The following is a 21,121-nucleotide window of genomic DNA, read 5'->3' as shown; positions in this document are numbered from 1 at the left end:
CCAGGTTTCTGTGAACAAGCCTCTCAGTATTTTGTGAGGTATCAAACTACGTTGTATTACAACTTGTTGGATATGAAGGGTCTGTCTTCACAATGGTTTGCCAAAACCTTGAACTAGGCAAAGAAAAAAGTATCTAAAGGCCAAATTCCACTGCTCTTGCTCATGTGAGAAACTACATCTGAGGCAATACACTAATCTTCCATAGTGCTTATCAATTCCACTGAAGTCACTTGCCATTTAAGCACTGAGAGGAAAGGGGAGAGTATAATTTAGAACAAAAAAGAAAACAGAACTTTTTTTTTTTTTTAATAACATCTTGTAGTGTTTCAAATTAAAGTGTCCACAGTAGTCACAGGAATTCCCAACTACTACTGCATTTTGTTGCATGGAGGAAGAGGTGGCTCAAACCATGCTTTCATAGAACTGCCATTATGGAAGTAGATCAATGTGCTAATAGGAGAGTCTGTCTTGTAAGAGAGCTATTGTAGTGGGAAGGAAAGACTGGAGAAGTCTACAAGGAGGACACTCCTTGATGTTCCAATGCATGGTAACACATAGCCATAAATTCCTACAATCCTTTCCACAGGTTCCTACAAACTGCAAAATCTGCTAAGCATTGTAGACCTTTTTCAACACAAAAATGAGGTACAGTGAGTACGTCTGTATCACTACTTGAATTTCGGTTGGTTTTACTAGTATGCTGAGTTGCTGGTGCTTCCACAGCATGGATTATTCTCAACTGATTAATATTTATTCATTAAAAACAAAACAAAACAAAACAAACAAACAAACAAAATTTTTTTATTACCTTGAGTTAACATGGTATAAATCACATTTTTACATGACCAGGAGTGCCTGCTTGCATGGGTTCTCTGATTTTAAATCCCAACACAAGAGTAACATGCAATTTGGCCTAAGTCACAGAAAGTAAGTGGTGTACTGGCCATCACAGAATGAGATGAAAGGGATCTGGCAGGAGAATTCAGATTTTTCGATTTCTGACATAATCTGGCATGATCTCTTAATGATCCTCTGCATTAAGCACAAAAACTGTTGTGCTACTAGCCCTAGATATGAACACATGGGGACATGAAAACCACATCAGGGTTTTCTGATTGCCACTGGGAATGCCACATCAGTGAATACTTACCCACAAATAATGTTTGAATCTGTTGGAGCTGTATGCAAAAAGCAGCATTGCATGACAATCTGTGCTGCTGTTTCCTTTATCTGTTTGTACTGCTGAAGCTTCAGATATTATACTGGCAGTAGACAGAAAGAGTTCAGATGTAGAGACAATAATTTGCCAGGCTACATAAGACTTCTCTGAGTGAGTCTTTGGATGACAATCTGGATCCTTTCACATGAAAGCTCACTGCCACTGAAAAGCCAGACAGTGACTTCGAATAGCTTGGTCTATCTGGCAAGGCAAAAAAACAACGTTTTTTTCTCTGTGTGACTGTTTTAATTTAAACAAAGCATATGTATGCCTAATCCAACCTAATCTATCTCAGTTCTTTTATCTCATTAATCACTGACTTATATTACCACCTCACAATGTCATTCCTGTCACTGCAGAAAGCTGCTGAGACCACTGTCTCATCACAAGCATTCTGATGACTTGTCACTGGATTTTGTGTAAGCAACAAAACACCTAAGAAGCCAAAACGATTCCCCTCTAACACTATTGGCGTTAGAGGAATGATACAGACAAGAATCCGTGTAAACTAATGGTCTCAAATACAAGTGGCAAATTCAGTAGGGCAATCACTGCAAAAACATGTCATACAACACTTATTTCTAGGAAGTTTTCACAAAATTACATCACCTGAAAATACCGCTGTTTTTTTTTAAATTAAGGTGCCTTTTAATCTATCCCTCCATTTTGTACTTAAATATTGGTTAAGATCACGTTTTTAAAAAGTTTTATTAAAAAGTGAAAGTAGCCAAATAAATAAATAAGCAGTGACATAATCTAGGACATATATAGAGATGCTATATATTATTTCATAGGTAACTGTCTTCCCACAGAGAGAGTTGAACAACACAACAGAGATGAACTTTTTAAAAGACCAGCTTTTAATAGCTCCAGCTATAATCTGCATTATCTCAATTGTTGAACTGAGTGGTTCAGAGTATTTTTTTCATGGGAAAAAATTTGGTAAAGCCCCAATGCAGGCCAGGTTCCAATTAAAGCAGGTAGATTGACCCTAATTAACATTAACTCCCTCAGTTTAAGTTGATATTTTTCACTCTCTGGCCTCTTCTATCAGGGAAAATTAAAATGTTATGAATTCTTGACCAGAGATGGATTCACTTCAGTTGTACACAAAGATCTAATCTATTTTAGACAGGTTTATTTACCACAAGCACCAGGATAAACTATTTCAGGTCTTGCAATTGTGAATCTTTGTACTATGTACCAATTTCAAAATCTTTGCTTCTTTGTTCAGGGCTCCAACACACACATAACTCTCCCAGGTCTGGTACTGGGAATATGGGATGGCTGGATCAGTCATTGTAGGTCAGTTGTGAAGAGCTTACAGTCTGAGGAAAGCTTGGACAAAGCATCTGTTTAATAATTTCAGGCAAGAAAGAAACCAATAGAAATCCAAGTCTGTCTGAAGAAAATTTAGAAATAGATTTTTTATTTATTTATTTATTATTTTTTATGAATGTGGCTAGCTTTAATCACAGACACAGGTCTATACAAAACAAATAGCACATTAGCCTAAACTATGACTGAGCAGTTGACTATATTTATAATCTTGATATAGACCTACAAAAAGTCAAATTAAGGATATAAAAATACAAGAACCACTTTAACCTGACAGAAAGTGAAACCTATTTGTCATTAAATGTAACGTGTTTTGACTTGAAATAATTCAATTATATTTTCGGTATAGCTGGTAGTCAGTGTAGAGCTGACTGTACAGTAGAAGGAATTTTCTTAAAATTTAAATACAGCAGTTTCAGTTCAATTAGCTATAATATTACTATCTATATTGTGAAGTGTTCACTAAAAAAATTACAGTTTTGGATGTGCAGGTCACAGGTGCATCTTATAGGTATGGCTCTTAAGCCGTATGCTGAAAGTCACTTTGGATTTAATTTTAAAAATTTCTCTTATGAAGGATAGATGTGTAAAGCCATTTAAAACAGGGAAGGGTTAAGCTGTTCCCTTGAACCTACTTCTGATATCCGTATGGGGCTGAAAACGCCAGCTCGCTGATTGATGGGTTCACATGGGGCGACCTTCACATTAGCAACGCGACTTTGGTTGCTGGGTAAACACAGGCAGATGGATCCAGCCCCAGTGATTTTGAGCAGTGACGGATGGTGAAGGTATTTCTGATCCACATCACACCGTGCAGATCCCATGAAAATTACTTGGCACAGGGCAGAAAGTATTAGATTCGGGTGACAAATAATTACCTGATATCAGCTGAGGTTTCTTTAGAAAGGTTATGCTGCAAATAACTAGCTTTTACATAACTTTGTTTTTATGGAGTGATAGAAAGTCAGACATATACAACTTATTTATTTGAGGAAATATAATCACCCAGTGACTAGTAAATACAGCTCATTGGGAGCATATATACAAGTTTCTTAGTAATTGTATTCCAGGATTGCTTAGGGTTTGGGGTGTTTTGGATGGTTTTTGGTTTTCTCTTTAAAACATGCATGCTTTTCCTTGACGCTATTGTGCTTTTTCTTTGGCAAAAAATAACATTTAGATGACATTTACAGAGATTCACTGTGATTTCATAAGTTCTTACTTTTCAAGGACTTTAGTTTAAAAGTTCTTGGCTTTATTCCTTCTATTTTCTTTGGTGTCATGCTTTGGCAGCCAAATCATTATTTTAAATAGGTGTGTGCCCAATAAATACCCATCTGAACTTCTGTTTTCAAAAGAAGTACCTTTTTTTTTTTTTTTTTTTTTTTTTTTTTTTTTTTTTATGAGAATGCTACAAACAGTTTTTACCACTCTTTTGCTGATAGGTGTTTCTTCCTCCTAATAATGTCCTCAAAACACGTTGTGTGAGAGTGCATGTATTCCTATGGTGAGTTAAAATGACTGTTTGCACCTTCTGTGCTGCATGCTACCATTCCTGCCAGGATAATCTGGTGTGGTTGTATCAGCTAGGACATCAATAACAAGCCTCAAAGTTGGTATGTGTCATCTCCCCAAGATGGAGTGTCTTGTTTCTCTGTCTGTGTTGTGCTGTAAAGCTTCTGTCACTATTTAAACCTTTCTTCACTAGAGATGGCAAAATTTCAGAGTGGCCTAAAGTTCTTCCCTTGTCTATATGGTAAAGTCGTTCTCCTGTTTTACAATGCAAAGGAGTGCAAATGAGTGCAAGCAATTGACTGTAATTTAAGTTTCTGGAATAGCTGAGGAAAAGAGGAATTGGTATAGTATTCTATCCATCAGCGAAGAAACTATCTTTCAATTTCTTCTTCATTCTGGAATAGGTTACTTGTCTAGTTTTTAATTGGACTTATATGTGTATTGAAAACTCTATATAAGCTGTTAAGTTTGTATGTAGTTTCAGTAATCATGTTTACAGGCTTTTTTCCTTATGTTTTTATTATAACTTATTCATCTTCCCTCTCACCTTTTTCTCTCCAGTTCTCTCACATTATTAGTCTCCAGTCTCCTTTATTTTTTCCTTTCCTTTTTCTCTTCCTTTCTTTTTCTTTTCTTTCTTTTTCCTTTTTCTTTTTAGATTTTCATATCCTTCCTTCCTTCCTTCCTTCCTTCCTTCCTTCCTTCCTTCCTTCCTTCCTTCCTTCCTTCCTTCCCTCCTTCCCTCTTTCCCTCCTTCCCTCCTTCATCCTTTCTGTTTCTTCCTTTATTTTTCTTTTCTTCATTGAGGCAGGCAAAAGAAAAGAGTTTCTTTCTGAAGGTCACTCCATATGGGACCATTCTCATCTCCTGCAAAATCCATGCCTTACGGCAAAGAACATAAGCAACTTTTGCCCTTTTGACCTAGGAGATAGATGACAATGGTTCTCACAGTATGTCTCTTTCTTTGTTATTACAGAATCTATTAAACTGAGATGTGAGACCCAAAAGGCTTAGTGTTCGAAGATGAGCAGAGAAGTCAGTAAAGCATTAATATGATGTTCTCCAGTGTGTATAAGCAGGTAAGCTGCTCTCTCCAAGACTGGCTGGTCCTTTTTTTTCAGATCACTCCAGACTACAAGAAGTTTTATCTGTTGGGTCTGAAGACTTCGATCTCATTCCTCGGTCACGGTCTGATAACTGTCTTTGCCTTTTGGCTATTGGTACCAGTATTTAGAGGCTGTGAACAATTTAGAAAGGCCTCTAGCCCACCTGAGAATGTCAGTGGTTTTCTCTCAGTAAACACTCTACTACTTCCCTACATCTTTCGTGTGTTTTCCCTTTTTCCTGTGGCAGTGCTCTCCCTAGCAAACTTTGCTGCAATTGATTTTCAGCCCTATCCCTCACATCCACATGCCTGTCTCCACCAGGCAGGGATCTGGCTGAACAAAAGCCAGACGTAGTTCAAGAAATAAATGCTGAGTACAGCCTGCTGCAGACAGCAGGCGTGTTCTTCTGCAGCACACCAAGACCTCCCACACTGGCTTCCTGCAGACGTCAAAGATGGAGAAAGAGAGCTTCAGCATGAATCTCCACAGGAAGATTCACTGGTGGGGAAGGAGCAGCTGTGTCACTCCTCCCCATATACTTGGGCACTCAGAGCAGTAGAGTGCAACACCGAGCATTACACAGTGATTTCTGTATGGGTGTCCTTTACAGAGAACTCCCAAACAGCCAGGCTGGATGGTACCCTTTCTCCAGTCTCACTGCAGGGTGTTCATAATGGGCAGATGAAGTGTGAGGCAGTTTTTTGTTACTTTTGTCTATATGGCTAACATTATTTCTTTTTAAATCACAAGCTGAACACTGTGACATATTTATTGAGGCCTGCAGGCTCTAACAATGAGTTCTTTAATACAGCCCCAGGGTATTGTGTTCATCCAAGAATAAGCCCTAATGTTTAGAAAGGGTGTATCAAACATAGATGGTGTTCTGTTTGAAGCTGCCTTTTGAGAATGAATGATGGTCGCTACCCAGGGGTGTGTGGCAGGGGCACTCTTGTTTCAAAAAGCTGTTTGCAGTCTTAAAAATTCAGCTGAGTTTTGCTTAGCGTCATCTAGTCGGAATACTCAGAAAAGCAGTGTGATGCTGGAGGGCAGTCATAACCAAAACGGATCCAGCTGTCAACACAGCAGAGAGCCCTTTAATTTTGTGGGCTTTTGCTAAAGGCCAAAGTTGGTGGCTGACTCAGCGGTGCACATGGTTCCCCATGTCTGGGGCTGAAGGAGGGTGTGGTGGCTCTGGGACTCTGTGCTTGGCACCACTGCAGCAAATCCAACAGAGACAGCATGGTCCTTGCCAATGCAGCATCAAGGAATCAGAGCAGAGCACAGGTATCTCTAAAAATTGATACCATTGTGTCCTGAAGAGTCTCATGCTGCAGTTGTCAAGACTGTATCCTGTGCAGTGTCGCTCCACAGGAAACAAACTCATCTCTAATTTACTGTCATCTGTAATGCCTTGTCTTCCATGATCTGATCAACAGCTAGTGTGCAGTGTGTATGGACTGTCCATCTTTCCCCTTTGTATTGTGAGGCACATTCATGTGGGCAGGAGAGAACAGCGTGCCCTGCCTGGGGAGCTGCCCTGGGTGACTGTGTCATTTGCAGGTTCCCTCCATTGCAAAGAACTGCATCACATTCAGGTGAGAAATAGTACAAAATCAGGCCCACTATATAAATAAATGGCATGTTTATTCAGGGCTTAGAATATTGATGATTCCACACAATTAATAAACAGTAGTACAAAAATTACAACAGAAAAAAAAATCAAGATGGAGAGAAGGCGACGTTATTTAGAACAGAGTGTATCACTACTATCTGGTGCCACAAGCCAGAATGAACCAACAATTACATACTAGCATCAAAATCCCCACTTTTAAAACGTTGATGTGATGCTCAGATTTATAAGATCTAGAAACATTCCATAAAACTACTGGAAGATGTGAATTTTCAGTCAATTCTGTCATCTGTGGCTTTTCTTTCTGATCAGATGCAAGCGAAATAATAAGATTCGTGGAAGATAGAAAATTTCCGCCCTGCCAAATTCTGTATACGTATATTTTCCTGTTAACTTTCTAGGCAGATTCACAGCAAAATTACCTATTCTTTTACAAATACTATTGTTAGAAATATCACTTCATAATTTAAGAAATGGAAGAATTTCAAGAAACTCAACTGATTCACATAAAATCATTTTTGCTCCATGCAATTAAAATAAATTATCTATTTTCATATTTGCTTCTAGTCAATTTTTAGGCAACCAGCTGCTGGTAACTTCAAGCTGCAGTCTTGCTGAGTAAGGTACTCTTTAGTCACTAAGGGTCTTTTAGACACTAACTGTAGATTTAAACTTCAGCAAAACTTTTGTTCATGCTTTAGTAAAAACAATTACATCCACATTTCCTAGCAAATATTAGTGTGTTTGTTTGTTTATCTTTTCCCTTGTTGCATGGACCATTATTTCACAGGGGCCTTGAGACATCTGACAGAAGCCATGAATGGAAGCTGGGTTTTCACGTACTGAAGATGCTCTTGTACAAGATTAATTTTGTTCTAAGTATTCCTTGCACTTACAGTTTCTGATTTCTTCATGGATCTAACTCAGAACCACATAACACTGAATACCACCTCATCATGTGAAGAGTCTTAGTGGTTTCAGTGGAGCACTTTGAACAATGTAAATTCTGAATGTGAGCACGTATGACAGACTTTCTCCCTATAGTCACAATGGGTGGGATGTAGCTGACCAGATGTGGGCATCTTCCTCTGATTTAGATGTCAGGGTGCATAGCCTCCCTTTACAGAGTGGTAGTTACCTCAGTGTAATGTAGCCATCTAAAATGAGTGAAACAGATCATGTCCTAAAAGTGTTTATTTCTCTTTGTGACTGTAAAAAGTACCCTAGGCAACACACTGAGTCATAAAATACTTCCTTGCAGACGTCTGAAATTAGACATGGTGAATCCTACCCTAACAGTTTGATTCAGCTACCTCTGAGGTTAGCCCCAGGTGATGCCGTTGGGTACTGTATTGGTCTTTAAAGACATTTGCTGTGAAAAGTAGGGCAAAGAGTAGATGAAGATGTAGGAGTGGGTCACACAGATAAAGGGAAAGAAATATCACTGAATTTGAATGCTGCCATGAAAAATTGCTGCAGCAGGCTAGCAGCCACATCTGTGACTCTGAGACAGCTGACACAAAGTAATGACCTCCCATAAGGAGGCAGACAGAGGCTGAGACCTAAGTCATGACCAAGCTGGGAATAACATGGGTGCTGCTGCAGATGGAATAAAAATACAAACTATTTTTATCATCCTGTCAGATTGTATCCAGTGAGTTTCCTTAAAACCACAGTCTCCTTTCAACAACTCAACTTTCCAGCTGGGAGATAGAAATGGTTGGGTCTTTCTGTCTTTCAGGGATTCCCTTGTGCTGTATTTGATCTTTTCTCCACTCACTTCCCCAAAACCCAAAACAATCACATTAGTGGCTATCTATATGACATGTTTTAATTCAGCTTGCAACCATTTCACGGTACGGTTAGCACTAATCATGGCCTGTGCTTGCCACAACAGAGTGGGTTCTCAGAAGTCCAAGTGGCAACTGGACACCGTATCTGCTATGCACAGGCTGGGAATATCACTCCAAATATGATTAATAGTTCATTGATAACAGAGGAAATCCACAACAGTTTGTTTCTCCTACTGATCTTGGAAGGCACATCTTCCCATAAGTGAATCTATATACTGTCCATTTTTAGGATGCAAAGAACTTTCCAATTAAAACAATGAATACACTTCTTCTTGTCTGCCTTCTTCCCTTCACTATACAGCAGGAAATCCCAGAGTGTTTTGCTCCTAGCAGTGGTATTCTGAGGGACCAGCTAAGTAAACATAAATGCTACCTTATCCACTGCTCTCAAATCACCAGCTGCAGCTGCTTCTCAGAATGACCTGGCCATCTGGTTTGGCAGTCTTGTTCATGGCATGAGAAATGGTGTGGTTCAAGTATGGCACCCCTGTATCTCTTTTAAATAGCCTTTATGGCTATGAGGATGAATGCATGCATTCACCCATGTTCATCCCACCCCTGAGCAGCAACTGGGAGTGAAAACGAAGAAGGAGGAGCTAGCAGCTACAGTAGCAATTTAATTTCTTTAACAGTTAGCCATGAAACATGGGAGAGGCTTAGATTCTCTAAGAGGCAGAATTCAATCACTGGTATAAGGAGAGAGAGCAGGAGATATGTAGATGGTTTCCTAAAGAGGGAGCAGGAGATATGTAGACAGTCTTTTTTGATGTGCCCTGATCCCTGGTAACTTCTCCCTCCAGTCTGTATAGCAGGAGAGCATGAAAACATGGGGAAGAAAATTTTACAGGTTTTAAAATATTGCTTCTGCTCCAGCAACAATTACTTCCAAAACTAGAGGGTTTTAAAAGCTATAGCTAAAATTGTCTTCAGCTTCCTCTCCGTCTTAATAAATGATTCCCATCACATAAGAAGACTTTCTTGCTTATTAGAGTTGATGGGTTCTTCAGCACTATTTCTTGAACGGTAAGTGTTTGACAACACGTGGCTCTTATTAAAATATATTGCAGTCAGCTGGCCTAAAGGAGATCTTTAAAAAATGGAAAGGGAGTCAGATGTATATAGCTTAGAGCAGTGTTTCTTGTATGGTACACTGACATTAATATTTAAATTATATTCAAAACTTCTAGTGGATTTTCTTCCCCTGGGCATGGCTGGTTTTCCCTTCATTTATCTTCCAGGCTGCAATGGAAAGAAGGGAATGGTTTGTTATGATGAGAAAGGTTTAGAGCTACCCAAGCTCCAGGGAACAGGACACCCACAGAGGGGTGTCATGCTTTTTGTCTTGTTTACTGAAGTGGTTTTGCTGCAAAGTTAGGAATCCCAACACAGAAGAACCATCCATGTGGCTCAGTACATGGTGAAGATGGGATGGATCCTCCTGAAGATAACAGCAAAGCTGTTACTAGCCTTGTCCATATAACACTAACACTGGCTGGCTATACTCAAGTCATTTCCTCAGCTCTTCTTACAGCTGACAGTCATCCAGACCATACCCACACCTGTAGCTCAGGAGCCTTATATTGGCTAACACATAAGCATTTTGAATGCCACAGTCTGTTTTGTTCATGGTGTTGCCATGTCTCTTTCTGCTGTGCAGTGAGGTAGAACTAGATCATCAGTGAGAGTAGCCTGGACATGTCCTTAGTATCCATTAGGGCTGCAAACGTCCCCTGTGTTAATGCCTTGTGTTGCTGGAGAAGCCCTGTGTCGGGAGAGATCAAAAGCTTTGACCTGACATGGAGCAAGCTCTCTGAATCCTTCACACCTTGTCAAAGCCTTTTCTCTTGCTCAGATGACATTTTTATGAAGTTCCCAGGTATTTGATGTTGGCTCACCATGTTGCAGTTTAAATCATTCATCACCAATCTGTTTTGGCCATCCAGATCAATTACCTCCTCCCCCACCCTGCCACCCCAGGCTTACACCATTTTTGCAAATTATTACCACCTCCTATAAATATGGCTGTGAGGTTGCAAAGTGTCAGTTCTCCTTGGAACAATAATTTATTTAAATAAGTGAAGAAAGGAAATTTGGATTACCTTTAGGCTTCTTTCTATGATGCTATACAAGGATTTACTCACCATATTTTCTTGTTCAGCTATGCTGTGGAAGAAGGTGAAAAGCTGTTCATCCACAGCTATGCTCCCATACAGCTCTCAGCAACTGGCTTTCACTACACAGTTACATTATTATTCATTTATTATTTATCTTGTGTTCATCAGTAAAACCAAGGGACCTCCTTCAAGGAGGTTCTTTCTCCTTCAAGAAGGTCCTTATCTAGAACGATCTGCTCAGATAAGTATAATATCTAAATGTCACTGCCAAGGAAGAGTTTACAGTATATTTTCTATTCACTTCAATGGAAGCAACATTAAAAAACCCAGCTGTCAGGTGAGACCAGCCCAAAGTGAAAGCTGCAAAATGTTCTTTGGAATGGGGAAGAATATTTAAGTAGAACAGATTCTTATCAGGAAATTGCATCTTTTTTTTTTCAAGGGGCAGAGCTATTTTTAATGAAAAACTTTTACCTGAAAGAGTCCATCCTGACCTAGAATAACCAACAGCCTGGTAACTAAGGTATTAATGTGTAAAGAAGAAGAGTCTGGCTCAGGTGTCTGAGTCAGACTTTTGACTTGGTCTTGAGCCTCTCACATGCTGGGTGAATGATCCAAGGATACTGTTACCACCTATTCCATCTACTTTGTCCTTCTGTAGATAATTTTAAAAGTTTTGGGAATGTCTCAATGAAAAAAGCACTAAATATTTTTAAAACCAAGAATATTGATAAGGTGGAAAAGCAATTTTTCTCCTGCTATTGCCACTTGCCAGTGCAAAAGTGAAGTACAAAACAGTTCAATGACTTTCCAAAGATTACTGAAGGAGCAAATTGAGCTGGGTCACCTCGTAGATGAGGTCCTTTTCTAGACGACAGGTCTATATACTTCTTCTTTTCTGTTTAGATCCCAGAAAGTACAAGTCTGATCTTTGCCCTTCCTAGAAGTCAGAAAAACTTGCATGGACTGAACAGAGCTAAGTCACAGGAAACTGTAGGTCACCTTATTCGGTGTCAAGCTTCTCACCTTCCCAAGGAGTTAAGGCACTGTAATTCTGCACAAAACGTTAAGAGCAAGAAGCCCCTGCAGGCTTCCTCCTGAACTCTAAAAATAAGGCTTTTCCTGATATATTTCAGTACTAATTAAGTTTTTGCTATTCCTCCCACAGAGGGTTATCAACATAGTTTACAAAGTGTCATCTTTTAGCAACTGCTCAAGAGTTGGCTGTTTCCCATCTTCCCCCCTCTGACACATTTGCATGTTCTCTTTATACCGCAGATAAAAACCTCTCTACTGCATCTAGAGTATTTTCAACCAAAGAGAAAAAAAAAATCCCTTGCCAAGTTGTTCAGTAGCTGGAAATGACTTGTCACGTCCACAGACCAGTAATTCTTTTTATTTTTAAATGACTAACCATGCTATGATTAATGGCTCATATAAATGAGCTCAAAATAAGTCTGGCATAAATATAGGGGAGGAGGAGGGTAAGTGGGATAAGGGCTGGATGGATCTGCAGCAGGACATTGGTGTCATGAATGGCATAGCGGGCACGGAGGAAGGAAAAAATGTTTCATGCTATTTGTAGCTCAAATTTGCAGCTACAGATGGTGATGCTGTCATGTAGAAAGGGCTCAGGACACCGAGAAAAGGCAACCTGACTGCACAGGCTTGTCCCTCCCCAGATGCTGAAATCTGCCTGGAAGGTTCACAGGGTCTCATTACCACTATCTGTGCAAAAACTGGAAGGACCATCGACTAAGTACTGAAGCTAAACACATACTTCCTAGAGTGTTTCTGCCTTGTTTTACCATCCAATGCATTTTGCTGTTCCTCTTCCTGAGGCAGTATTTTCCAGCTTCTTTTGTCAGCTGTTATCCTGTTTATCTTCAGCGTATTTTCTACAGTGATACTTTTAAGTGGAATCACCAGACGTGCAGTCTTGGCAAACAGGGACTAGTATATCCCCTCAGGACACTGTGAGAAGCACAAAGTCATAGCCAATGCAATCTGCAGACAAGGCAAAGCTGGTGGTGTTACAGAGGATGGGTAGAGCGGGCACTCATTCAGACTATCAGTGCAGTCCAGATCACCTAGTAGAGCAGGACCATTCAAGCAAAAGTAAGCTTGAATTAACCCAAGTGCAAAGGTTTGCATCTATCATCACAGAACAGCAGCTCTCTCCAGCCCGGGGAGGCTGGGCACACATCCTGGAAAGCAAAGACTCTGAGAAGGTCACAGGAGTAGATAACTAGGCAAATGTCTGAGACAGAGCAACAAGTCAGATCTTGTAACTGAACGGGCAAGATGAGGAATGGAAAATGGGCAGCCTTGTTTGCTTATCAAGAAACCTCTCAGAGCTGCTGGTGGTTATGGCATTCAAAGGAAGAAAATTTCAGGTACAAATGGTTGTGTAGTGGAGCAGGGGAATGAAGCAAATAGCTGGTGGACAGAAATCTAGGGATAGGGGAAGGTTGGACATGACTCTCCCTGTGTGCCCCTGTCAATGAACTCTCTGTATCCACAAAGTCTTCTAAAACCTTTGCTGCTTGCAACCCCTATGGCATCAGAAATATCCCCTCCCACAGCCCTCCTCACTGTTGTTTGAAGCAGGATCCTGTTGATGATGCAGCCGTGGGCACTTTTGCATCACAAGCCAGGTTACCACCAGCAATGCATTTCTTACAGAAATGACAGTGAATCTGTGAGAGACAAGCATTCTCCCGATGCCAGCAGTGTTGCTGCGAGAATGGTTAACCTTAATATATAAAGCTGCTTTGCCACATTTTGTGTCTAAACTAGTTTACAAAGATCTATGGCTGAACAATAAGTTCAATAAGTGGGTAATAAAGAACAATAAATGGGTAATATACTTTTCCCATGGTGATATCTCATTAAAAACTGTGACATGTTTGGATTTGATGCTGTTCACACCTTTCCACATCTAATGCCACAGTTTCTGGGGGCAGGACTCTATTTTGGGGCATAAACAGAAAGCTTGCCTCCAGGAGACAATTTTTTAGGGAAAATAAAAAGAACATTTTGCTAGGAACCCAAAATGAAATAACTGACAGCTTCCTTTAAGTGAAATCTTTCCTAATAAATGCTAATATGGAAGGTGTACATCAACTTCTTCCAACAATACAGAAACACTAGATTTCTGCCACAATGCAGTAACAGAGCTCTGTCTCAGGAAATAAATAAAAATGAAAAAATCCCTTTTGTAAAAAGGGAAGCCAGAAAACTATGCAAAACTAATGAGATGTTTCCCAATTGCTAGGAGCATTACAGGGTAATAATGAAGTAATAGTGGGCCTGTCAGTGTTGTGAACACATCAAGGCTGGGATGAAATGCACAATCTCTTCCTCTCTGTTTTCTTACTTTCTGTTCCTGAGAAAATAAGAAAAATAACTTCCAGTGAGCTGAGCTTGCCGCATATTGATTCAACCATATAGGGATTAGAAAAAAAATGCTCTATGACTTCCTCTGTCTGACTTGCTACTTGGGTATTATACATCAAACTGTAATTTATATATCACCAAGTGTATATTAAGCACGTTAAGCTATATTTAACAGACCTGGCTTATATTTCTGTGTTTGGTACAGTATATCTATCTATATATTTATATAAATATATGGAAATGGAGTATGTATGATAGGGGGTCAGATATTTCCCATGAATATCTTTTTTCTGAATGGAAATGCAGTCTTCAAGAACTCTGAATTTCCCCATGGCATTTTGCTCAACTATTTATTCCCCATTGGGAAAAATGAAATGCTTTGTTTTGAATTAGCTCAGCCTAAATTGAAATACTTTGCTTTGTCAAACTGAATTAAAACATTTCATGATGGGGGAGCTCAGCTTTAATTTATGTCCACAAGAGTTACTATGTGCCTTGTGGACATTGTAATTTATAGACATCTTAGTCCCATAATGCATCATAATCATCTCTCTCATTAAATTTTTGCTATGTACTCTGAGAGTCAAATGGCCACAAAACATCACAGGATGCTGGCTGGGAACTTCGTCAACTGAAAAAAGTGATGTATCACCCTCATGAGGCACTGCAGCAGTTCCAAGGGACACACAGTTATATTGAACCAAGCTGAAGCTAAGCATTTTCTGAGAAAGGACAAGTTTGCTTTCAGTAAAAATATTACAGTTCCAACATTTTGTCCAGATGTGGGTCCAAAATAAATGTTGATATCAGAACTTTCTATAGAACAAGACGTATATAAACTTTGTCAATTTTACTGTCTAATAAGTCCTACCTAGAAGGTTTTAAGTGTTTTTTCCCCTCACAACAGTATGGTCTATAGTTTCTGATGTAGTACAACCACCAGTGACCTGCCATTTAGGTAGAATTATTTGCTGTGACTTGGGTCAGGAGCATGAGAGGAATCTGGTGAATTTCACTAAGAGCTTGAAACCTCCCCGTCTCACCAAGGGCATGAGAAATGGTAGATCAGAGGAACTGAAGTACAGGAATAGATAGGTTGTAAAATATGTTTGTGGCACTTAAGGAAAACAAAGTAAATGATATAACATGAAAGTTAAGACTTTTATATCAAAATATTAGGAAATTCAGAGCCATGATTTCTTTAACGAGTCAATTCCTGCTAGCTGCATTCTGGTAAGGTCTTTAATTACATCAGCACACAACACAGGACATAAAGCTTGAAAAATATTTACATTACAGTCCTGGATTAAATCTATTCGGGCATAGAAAAGTGACATATCTTGGGGTGATGCTGAAAGAAGGCAGAGACTGTTATGGAGAGGGTGCTCAGGTAATGATGGAGCATATAGTTTGTTATGGACTGTGTCAGAATGCATGGCATAAAACCTTGCAGCAGCACTGAAGAATCTTGATGCTGGTTGGAACTGCATGGAACTACAAGAATCTAGTATGCTATTACCTGGGTTGGCCTTCAGCCAGGACACCATGGCTAAGACTTTCTCTTTTATTGAAAGTGCTATGGCAGGTCTAAGTTCAGATTTTCACAATGGTTTCTGCCAAGCTTAGTTCTCCAGCAAGTGCAGCCAGAGAGAACAGGCAAAAGCAGCCCGTACCACCAAGAAAATAACAGGCTTAGACACTGTTTGCAGTGTGTTGAATAATAGTGAAAGAGCAGAATAGTGATTTTGTTTGGTTTTAAGGGACATTTCACTTAAGTGATTATATTTATTTATTTATTTTCATTAGGCTGTTGAGGGACAGGAGGACTGTGTCACAAAACTATGCAGATCCAGACTTCAGACAAAAGAAGATACAAGGTTATGTACAACACCTGACTGCCTCTTCCAGAAGAAAATGCATACATCTCAGGCTGAGAATTCCTCAGCCCAGTCTTTGCTCTTCTCTGAGAGCAAATGTCCTTGAGGGAACAATTCTAGTTACAGTGAAAACTACATGTAACTGAGAACTGTGTTAGATCAATTGTCCTATTAAGTACCCATAAGGATTGCAGTGAAGCTGCAGGCCTATGTTTAGAAGACCTTGCAGGAGACTCATTTTATCAGCAGAAGTAGTGAGGTCTACAGTAACAAAATTAATGAGAACTCTGGATGCTGCCCTCAGCTGGCCCAGAGACAGAGACCTATCCATGTTGCTCATGACCTTGACATGGCCAAGGGGAAACATGGCCAGCTGCTTCCCCTTTTCTCTGAATATTGACCGTATGCTCTTAAAGGTCATGTCAACATCAGATCCAAGAAAGTTGAAGTCAATTTCATGCCATGTCCTCTTTTTCTGCTGGTGCACCCAGACCACTCCAGCTGAACACACCACAGATAGCCTCTCATTCAAGTCAAAGCCTTGGATGGTCTGTATCTGTGTTTATTTAAAAGACTATCTCAACATTGACATTGACACCCAGAGGACGTCAATGTAAAATGCTGGAAAGCCACTCTGGAAATATTCTCAAAACACTGCCAGAGCAGAAAGGGATCATGGAGGCTGCTAATACAGAAAGCCAATAAATCAGTTGCATATACCCGGATTAAGGGGAGGCCAGTCGTTTCCCCTTTGTACTACATCATGTGAAAACAAACAGGAAAGAAGATCTGTCCTAGAATCAGAAATGATTATACAGCAAACTCCCTTCTCTTCCTCATCTTGTTACCACCCTGTAGCAGCCTTAGAATTACATAGGTCTGGATTTTGCATTTTAATAGTCACTTTGTACTTAATAGACTTGGAAATGTCAGGAAAGAACATCCTCTACATAGATTGTTTTTTTATGTGTCACAGTTTGTTCATGAACTCGCACCAACTGGCTCCACGTGTTGCTGTATTTGGCATCTCCACAGAGGAGGAGGAATCTCCCTTCACTCCTCTCTCAGGAGGTGACCTCCATTCTCAAGAAACACAGGGATTAGCTGAGCCAGTAGAGCATGTGCAATAACGCTTCTGGGGAGAATGGAAAGTGCAGCATGGCTTCCAGTGGAGTCCTGTTACATGTACAGAACTGACAACTGCAAAAAGAGAGGAAGAGGTTGAGAGAGCATGAGACAGGCTGAAGCATACAAGGTAATGTCATGGTTCTTGAACGTCACCTTCATTGTTAAAAAAGGCACTGCACTTACTGCTTGACCTGCTCAAGAAATTCCTCAGATGCTCCATCTGCTCTGCAATTTTGCATGCTTATTATGAAAAAGGCAATTTTAAAGAACACTTTCAATAACTCCCAATTACCAGCCTTTGAAAAAGGGAGCATTAAAAATACAGACCTTTATATTGACATAGTTGAGTGTTAGTGTTTGCTATGCTTTTCAAAAGGGAGTGTTATGTCTTCTCTTCATCTAGTTTTAAGGAGGAGGACATGTCTCATGGACTATCTATAGTGCAGCAGGAACAGGAATGACTTACATTTTCTGATCTTTTAGTCAGAAAAGTGATTTTAACCACAATTAACCACAATTATCAAGCAGACCACTAAGGGTTACTGAGGATGGATAAGACAATCTGGATAGATGCATACATAGTTGGCAACATGTATAAGAGATTTAAGAAAAACAATATAGCTCCATGTAACTGCTTTTCCTTAAAAATAAAAATAAAATAAGTAATAAAAAAAAAATACTTAAAGAAAGTCAATTATTTATTTGTTTTTGATTGGCTGGCATATAGAATCAGTCTCTCAAACTTGTGGTGTCTTAGCAGTGAAGAAAAGAAGAGAAAAGATAAAGGACAATCAGAACATTAAGGATAGCATATTAATAGAGCAGGCAAAATATATTGATATCAGATGTGGTTTTAATAGATGCACACACAAAAACTCAATTAGCACATATGGAAGATACATATATTGTACTACACCCAAAAACAGTAACATTTCAGACAGTTGGATTGTTTTAACAAATCTAAGAAACCCTATGCAGATTAACTTATTGAGTATTTGTGTTGCTAATACCAAATACCTACATTCTGTCAGCTGATTATAAATAAAACTTAAATAAAAATAAAAACACAGAAAAAAAATGTTATCCTTGATTAAAAAAATATGAAACATCTCACTCTTGATGTGTTGCTAAACATGTGCCCCTCAGAATTTGGAATTTTCTTAGAGAATGTTTAACCTTGTAGCCGTGATTTTGCACAGAAAAGACCATCATGAGAAGAATCTCTGTCAAACTGGTCATGATCATTTTACTAAGTGCCAAACTGCGGAGACCTCCAAAACCTAAAAACACTATCTTCTCTGAAAAGGAGACAAGAGCCTTTGCAGTATTAGGAGCATAGAAGTAGCTTCCTGGGAAAGTAGCCCAAAAAAGGATCTGTAAAGGTACTGTATAGGTAGATGTGCCATGGTCTGGCAATGGCTGAGTAAAACACTATGAAAGTTGAAATATCTTAACGTCAGAAGATCTTGCTAACTTGCAGTCGATACTTTTTTAAGTGGATCAGGAAGCTTTCTGAGGCACTGGATTTAATTTCTCAAGTTTTGAGGAACTAGAAGAATTCCAGCAAAATATTAAGAAGCTAGTCTGCTGACATTTTAAAGAGATAAATGTCATATTATGGGAAGTTATAGGTCAGCTGGGGTGATATTGGCAATGGAATAATAGCAGTGGTACATGATCAATAAACAAAGTACAGAAATTTAATGAATATTAGTCAATGAAATTTGTGGAAAAGGGATTCAATTACATTGTTCATTTGAAAGATTGTGTTCCTGGCTGACAAATCTAATTGTGTTAATGTAGAGTTCAACTTTTGCAAGATGTGATTTTGCAAGATGTGATTTAAAAATATTTTGCATTCTGATTAAAAACTAGGGCTGTGCCAAGACACGATTGCACATATAAACAAACCAGAAGCCAGAAAAGTGACTGAAAATTGTATTTGCTAATGGGGAATCTTCAGTGAAGGGATATGTTTTTCTATTTGTGTCCCACAGAAGTCTGATTTGAGACCCTTACTGTTAAAATATTTGTGCTGATGACTTCAGAGCAAGTACAAGTATTCCTAATTAAGTTATCCCATCACACAGTCTTTATAATGTAGTAAATAAGAATGGGTACATCTGATGGATATAAAAAAACCTGGGTTACTCGTTAGGCTGAAAAGAGTCAAACATATATGTGAATACATCCAAATATGCAGCATAGTAACACATAAGAACAAAAAAGTACAGATGATGTTTATAAGATAGGAGATCTCACTCTGAAAAATAAAAATAATTTAAAAAAAAGTAAAAAAGAAAAAGAAGGAAAAGAAGGGAAAAAATATGCTATAGAAAGGACATTCAGAGTGAGGAGACTGAGAAATGTGACCAGATAAGACCTGCAGGGAGGTCACGGAGACAGTGAGTACCTTGGTCCTCATGAGAAAGTCTGGGGCACTGGCACTGTAAATCCCAAGAGGAACATGCATGGTGTGGCTGTGAAGTGCTCTCCAAGCACCTGAAGTGGGGCTGTTTCAGGGGATATTTTTGAGTTAGACCTCTGGAGAAACTGTTATGATGGGAAAGTTTCTGTGGTGTACAAGGTCACGCAGAAACATAATATCCCTGAAAGAAACTCATGAACTGAAAGAAACTCATGAACTCTTCTCCTGGTAAACTGACAAGAGCTCTCTGCCAAGGCTAGTCAGGAAGGTAGCCATGAGAATGCCTTCTCAGTGATCACAGCAACAGAGAATTTCGGCCTTGTTATTTCTTTAAGAGGAAAGTGGCCTTTGGATGATGCTCATGTTCTTAGGTACAGGTCCTGGAAATTCTGGGGGAAGGAAAGGGCAGCATGCATTAAGGATATTGATTAGGCTGGAAGGCCATGAAAGTTCTGCTTGTGCCTCAAATAAATGTCACCATGGAAAGGATCTCATGTTACTCTCAGACCAATATGATATACGATGGCCTCCAGAAATCTGTAAAATAGGAATATGACAATTCAAACTGTCAGACTTTAGCCACCTTACTCATCCTGGTGATAGGTACTAAGAGGCCAAAAAGGAACAGGCATGCAAAATATTTTGTGTGAGACTTCGGAGCAATGTTTTTCTTTTATGTGAATTTCTGTGTCCTCACCTATCACAGAGTTGTTAAAGAACTTTAGACCTGGTGATAGATTTGTGTTGGAGTACTGATGCAGAGTAAGCATCAGATTTACAGCATAGAAAATTTCCTTTCTAAGCTTAAATCATTCTACACTGTGCCTAGCAGTTCAGCAACTGCTAAGGCCATTGCTTTGAATAGCAAGAAACTTGGTAGCCCCTTAATGTTAGCTTCACAAACCTTTATTTTACTCAGGCTCAGTAGGGTACCTGAGCTCCTTCCATGAGGTAAGAAGTTGAAGTCTGGAAGAAACAACCAAAAAGAAAAAGCTAGTTAATTCAGGGAGACTGGGTGAAGGACTATATGTGCCATTCTGTAGACAGGTGTGGTGTTTGGTACCTCTCACCAAGTTTAAACAGCTTACAAGGGAATCAGAGGCAGCATTGGATGGGCTGGCAGCCAAGTGGGAAGAATGTAAACATTCCTTTTAGGTCTGTCTATGATTCTCTCTGGCCTTGTATGGGTTTGGACTATGCACTCCTGTTGCTGGGAGACATCAGAAAACTTCAACTCATAGTATATTCTTATTAAGCACTTTTCAGTGTGGAAGATGCAGACTATGTCGTAGCCACTGTTCTTGTTTCTCTCAGAACATGAAGGCATGGGTCATCAAAGCTTGCTAGTTTGCGGCATTGGAAATTGATGGACATCTCTCAGTTGCTCAGATGGATACACTTTAGGTCTGCATTTGTGCTGGAGTTAGCAATCTGCCAGCTTAGAAAGAAACAGAGGCTTCTGTAAAGCTCCTTGGTTCTGCCTTGTGAAGATCAGCTATGGTCTGGATCTGTGT

This window comes from Anas platyrhynchos, chromosome 1 (assembly GCF_047663525.1).
Source record: "Anas platyrhynchos isolate ZD024472 breed Pekin duck chromosome 1, IASCAAS_PekinDuck_T2T, whole genome shotgun sequence".
Lineage (NCBI taxonomy): Eukaryota > Metazoa > Chordata > Aves > Anseriformes > Anatidae > Anas > Anas platyrhynchos.
This window is presented reverse-complemented; position numbering follows the sequence as displayed.